Below are 6,632 nucleotides of genomic sequence, written 5' to 3'. Positions count from 1 at the left end.
CACAAATTAGCATACTAATTATATCTACTACTTCATACAAGTTCTAATTTGTAACACCCCTAAGTTCGGTAGTGCGTTCTACTGTTCCTATGACCAGTGTTGTCCGGACAGCTAGGATGCCTAGAACTACACTTCAATATGAGTGAGGAGACATAAAATAATGAAATACAAGAAAAGAAAATACAAGAAAACAAAGGAAAAATAATAGCAAAGAAATGCAATCAAGTTAAACGAGCCGAGAACCCTAGCGATGGGTGATCGCACCAGGAAGTCACGGCGCGAACCGTTGACTAGCCCTGGACCGCGGTGAACCCTGAAAAATATTTTTAGAACTTAAATAGACCCCTATTGAAGTATAAATATCATTAGAAATATCAAAGAAAAATTAAATAATTAATACAAAGAAAAGTGAGAAATAGAAAAACGGACAAAACCCGGTGTTACCGAAAAATCGGGAATGCAACCCGAACAGGGGCATTGTGGTCATTTGACACCCCGAGTTATCTTTTGACCTAAATGTCCATTACAAATAAATAATATTACACTTGGAAAATATAATGAAAAAATTAATTTAGTGGTACCTAATGTAAATAACAAAAATGGAGTGTAAATGGAGTAATTATCACTTAAAACTTATTAAATGATTATCCTAGCATGAGTGGAGCACTATTGGAATTAAAAATTCACTAAGTGGGCAGATTACTCCACTAATGTCCTCTTCTTCCTCTCAAATCCTCACTTTGCCGAATTGAATTTTCTCTCCATTGTCCACCATGGCCACACCTTGCATGCAAGCTCCACTCCTAATGATCAAGCCACAATTTCTCCAATTGTTCTTCATTAAACTTGTTCTACACATCATGGGCAGCATGTAGGAAGCAAGAAAGAGAAGTTTTGGTGAGGTTTTGAAGAATTTCCAAAGTGGTAAGTTTGTGTTTTTTTTTATTGTTTAATTAAAGTTTGTAAGGATGTTATGGGTGTTTGAATTATGGAGAAATTTTTGAGGTTTGATGTTTAAATGGAGAAGTGTACTTTTGACAGCCATGAAAACACTTTGAAGGCAGTTTATTTTTGCTTGTAAATAGTGAATTAAATGATTGATTAAATGTATATTGTGTAGGAAATTGTTTGGGTGATGTATACTTAGTATATATAAATGTAAAATGAAATTTAAAGCTTGGAAAGTAATGGAATGTAAGTGTACCATTGTGGCAGTTTGCTAACTCTTGAGGAATGCTAGAATTCATGCTTGGTTTATGGAATAATGATGTTAAAATGTGTTGGTTGTTATGGCAGTTTGAGTGCATCAATGATGGTGTGAAATTGGACATATAAATGAGCATGAATTGGTGATTGAATTATTGTAAATTGAGTTGGACAAATTCTGCACTTGTTGGTGCACATTGAATGTAATTGCAAGCTGCCAAAATGACCTATAATATGTTATAAATTATGTTTAGGTTGTGGTACAACCAGAATTGGTTTGAATGTTAAGTTTGGTGAGTGTTAAAAGTGACACTTGATGTGTATGCAAGAATTTCAATAAGGCAGTTTGAGTTTTAGGCCTATAACTTTAATTGTGTGGCTCCAATTGGTATGAGACCAATTGGAGGTGAAACTAGGCACAAAATGTGCCAACTTTCATGAAGGAAGCTTGCCAAAATTCTGCTTGCAAGGTAGCTTGAAAAATGACCAAATCCGGATTAAGTGCAAATGAAGCCTGAAAATTGACCATTTGGGCAGTAGTTAGTGTTTAGGCCATAACTCACTCAAAACAGGTCCAATTGACCTGAAATTTTAACCATGAATAGTTAGGACCCATACCTACAAGTCTTATGAAGACACCAAAGCCCAGAAATGACCATAAGCAAGTCAAACAGCTTGCACAAGTTCGGGTCCAAAAACTAGCCGAACCTAAAATGACCTAAAGTGACCTAAAATGACCAATTTTGGTGCAATTTGACCAGCAATAGTAAAATGACCATAACTTGGTCTACATAACTCAGAATGACCTGAAATTTTGCCTTGCATTCCATAAGACATAGATCTACAAGTTTTTAGTTTTGACCAAAACCTGAAAACCGAGGGAACAAGGTCGTCCGGCTAGGTCAAACTAGTATCCCGGAATCCAGTAAATTGCAAGAAAATGCAGTATACACAGAAATGAACTTGGTAACATGTAACAACCCTAAAAGACTATTGAATGTGACATATTAGTAATATTAAAACCTAATTTACCTAGAACGCATTGAGGGTCAACATATTAGGTTGACTAAGGAAATAATAGAATTCGATAAATTAATTATTGAACCTTATTCTTAGGGACAGTTTAAATGAGTACTGAAACACTTCAAATTGTGTTTCTCAGTTAGCAAAGACTCAGGGAAGGGGAAGGAAACACTGAGTCAGAGCCAAGAGACAGTTATCACAGGTTTGTGCACAACTAGTTTTTAACTGATTTTGTTTGAATATTTCATATGATTAAATGACATACTTTTCTTATGTATTATGTTTAATAAGCATTGGATTTAATTTAATGATTATTGAAATTGTTATAGTATGTATGAATTTAGCTTTGTGAAATGGTATTTCCACAAGTATTAAGCATTGTTATGGATTGAATAAATTATGTTTTGGAAAATTGTGATAGAACATGTTTTGAATTGTGATGGTAATTTTCATGGAAAAATGCAAATTTATGATTTGAATTGTGATGAGCATAAAAATTATTGGATATTGGAATTGACTTTGAATCGAATTATATTGTGATTTATGCTCACTAAAAGGATTGTGATATTGTTTTATATCTCACTATAGATGCTTGACTAGGTTATTACCCGTCTCTCTCATTTATTGAGAAGACAATGGAGTTAGTTGTGTTTTGATTACCATGGTACGTGCACAGGCTTAGATTTTCCTCTGATTTGAGGTTAGATCTAAGTTTATTTTATCGTTATGGCCCTTGCGGAAGATTCATTATTGTGATGGTACTGTGCACGATGATTCGACCTCCCCGACCATAGGGAGTTAGAATCACATCGAATAAGGCCCTTTCGGATTAGTCTTGCATAGTTAGTGAGATAAAGATTGATTTTTGAGATGCAACATGGTTTTTGAGATACATAATGATTTTTGAGATACATAATGGCTTTTGAATGGTAAAGAATTGTGATTTCATTTATGGTTTATGTATAATTGATTTTGTTAGAATTACTTAAATGGTTAGTCATGATTTGATAAATTGAATTTTGTGATTAAGTCATTTATACAAATGATTTACATTATTGGCAATGAATATTTTGAGTTTTGGAATTTGATGAGTATTCAGATTTCTAAATTATTTACTGTAAATTTTGTCAATGTATATTGTACTGTGTTTTAAATTATAGTTGTGCACCACTGAGTTCACCACTCAGCGATAGCTTTGTATGCTGTCGCAGGTAAAAAGAGCGTAGAGCAGTGAATAAGTTTCTTTGAAGACATATTCAGATCAGCTCCAGGTATATCATAGGTATACCCATGTACATAGGTATTGATGTATGCATGTAATAATATGTATGTAAATTATTTGAGTAGTTGTATAAAAACTCTTGTAAAATATTTTGGTATGTAATTAAATATAAATTATTGTAAATATAAAGTTGAGATTTCATTTACTTGAATAGTTTTGTATTATAAATTTTGAGTCTTGTAATCAATGAAATGTTTCTTTATGATGAGAGTAGTTTGAAAATGAATTGATTGTTTATTGAGAATTGAATTGTGAATTGAAATGAAGTTATTGAAGTTGTATTTGAGAAAACATATTGGGAGCATTTTCTTTTGAAGGATTGAATAATTGTTTTCTCAAAATACAGTCAGCACTTTGCTGAAATTTTGAAAAAAAAAATTTATAACACCAGATTTTAACCGATGATTTAAATTTCACGAAAATTGTTTTAAAATCACTTGTAGTATATCTAATGGGTTATCGGTAGGCGAAGTACGATAATTCATTAGGTGTACTACGGGATCATGTTGCATCTTACAGGGGAGTAGGGTGTGACATGTTTTGTGGTATCAGAGCAATGGTTTTAAAGTGAAATTCGAACTGTGAATTTGAAATCTTTTTGTCAGTAACTACAATTGCTCAAATGTTTGATACATATAGTACATTTACATCATAATTATGAACTAATGGAGAGGAATCTCCTTATGTTGGTTGTACAGGAATAAAAAATCTTGTGAAAAGATATGGAAGAGAAGAATGAGACAATAAAACAGTTTGTGATGGCAGAAGAACAAGTTGAGGCCCCAGCTCCACAAAATGTCAAAGCTCTGACTGTACCAGTTTTACCGGTACAAATTACTGCACAAATGGCCCAGCAAATGGCCACTTTCTTTCAACAAATGGCTGACAATCTGTCAGCCCAAGCCCAAGTACAGACCCAACCCCCACAAGGGCAACATGAAATAGAGAAGAGGGAGAAACCTATGGGTCAGAGCTCAAGCAGTAATTTGAGAAAGAGAAAAGAAATTAAGGAGCCCCGAGCTTAGGGATATAACAGAGGTGGATCATCAAAGCAGAGACCACCAAGGTCCAGTCGTCGAACAACTAGAAGTTCCTACCCTTCTCGTCAATGTGAAGCTTGTGGAAGATATCATGGTGGGATATGCTATAAGGCTATTGGAGCCTGTTATAACTGTGGAGGCACATGACACTTTGCCGAGGACTGCACCAGTAGTCGCAGAGTTGGACCACCTCCTACTACTGTAGAAGGATCGGTTCAGAGCCCTGTCACTAGAAGTTCACAACCATCTAGCAGAGGTAGAGGCAGGGGTAGAGGTAGCCTAGCAGGCAGCCAAGGCACAGTGAAACATTCAGAGCAAGACAGTGCTCCAACCAGAATCTATGCAATAAGACAGAGGGAAGAGGCCGAGACATCTGATGTTGTGGCTGGTACCTTCTCAACTTTTAATCAAGATGTGTTTGTGTTATTTGATCCGGGTTCTACCCATTCTTATGTGAGTGCTAGCATCATTGATTGTATTGTTGTTCCATGTACAAAAATGGACTTTGAGGTGCTATTAATAAGTCCACTATGATAGGAGGTCAGGGTTAATAAAATGTATAAGGATTGTGATAATAAGTGAAATTAGTTTTGGAAGAGTTTATTGGCGAGAAGTATTTTCTAACACACCATAAATTATAAAGCTAAATGGCAAGCCTACTTAATGTAAGGCAAGAGGACGTAAAAGTAAGATGAGGTAATAGAATTGTTCTAGATGAAGGCATAGATGTTACAGTTGTTAATTGTTAATGGATATTGTAATCAGAATAAGTTTCAGGCATCAGTGAATTCGAAAAGGATAAAAGATAAGAAAGTTTGATCTATTGGGATGTATCGTAGTAACTATGCAATGTTCTTGATGTTTATACTATAAGTTGCAGATTACAGTATTGACTTGAGATTATTGTGTAGAGCTACGTACTACCCAATAGTATACCTAGATAAGAATAGTTACCAACGGCATCTGTTTTGGTATAGTTATGCCAGGACAGAATTTAATTGTTAGAAATAAGTTTGAAAATCCTACTTGGGGATCTAAACTCAAAGGTTAGAATATCGAAAGGTTATAGTTCAGTACCAAAGGAAGTAAGTTATAGAATATTGACAGATAAACAGAGTTATGAAAGTAAAAAAAAAAAAAATTAATCGAACAATTGGTTCAAATATAACAAAGAAATGATTACAAATGTGAGGAAGACTATGGACTAGAATGGTTAGAGGACCAATGACTAGATAAATGATTCTAACATGACCTCAAGGGTCATTCAAGAAGGAACATGAATCAAAATATTAGACAGGACAATAGTAAGAGAAGATTGGTGATATACAAACAAATTAAACGTTGTATTAGATTGTTAAAAGTCTTATACAAATTTGAGGAAAAGAAGATTATACGATCGTCTAAAAAGGAAAAAAATAAACGTATGACTATTGTAAGAGACTAATGCCAGGTAAAATTTCGAGACGAAATTTATTTTAAGGGGGGGAGAATTGTAACACCCCTAAGTTCGGTAGTGCGTTCTACTGTTCCTGTGACCAGTGTTGTCCGGACAGCTAGGATGCCTAGAACTATACTTCGATATGAGTGAGGAGACATAAAATAATGAAATACAAGAAAAGAAAATACAAGAAAAACAAAGAAAAAATAATAGCAAAGAAATGCAATCAAGTTAAACGAGCCGAGAACCCTAGCGATGGGTGACCGCACCGGGAAGTCACAGCGCGGAAAGTTGACTAGTCCTGGACCGCGGGGAACCCTGGAAAATATTTTTAGAACTTAAATAGACCCTTATTGAAGTATAAATATCATTAGAAATATCAAAGAAAAATTAAATAATTAGTACAAAGAAAAGTGAGAAATCGAAAAATGGACAAAACCCGGTGTTACTGAAAAATCGGGAATGCAACCAGAATAGGGGCATTGTGGTCATTTGACACCCCGAGTTATCTTTTGACCTAAATTTCCATTAAAAATAAATAATATTACACTTGGAAAATATAATGAAAAAATTAATTTAGTGGTACCTAATGTAAATAACAAAAGTGGAGTGTAAATGGAGTAATTATCACTTAAAACTTATT

This window comes from Hevea brasiliensis, chromosome 5 (genome assembly GCF_030052815.1).
Source record: "Hevea brasiliensis isolate MT/VB/25A 57/8 chromosome 5, ASM3005281v1, whole genome shotgun sequence".
In the NCBI taxonomy this organism is placed as follows: Eukaryota; Viridiplantae; Streptophyta; class Magnoliopsida; order Malpighiales; family Euphorbiaceae; genus Hevea; species Hevea brasiliensis.
Note: the sequence above shows the minus strand (reverse complement) of the source record.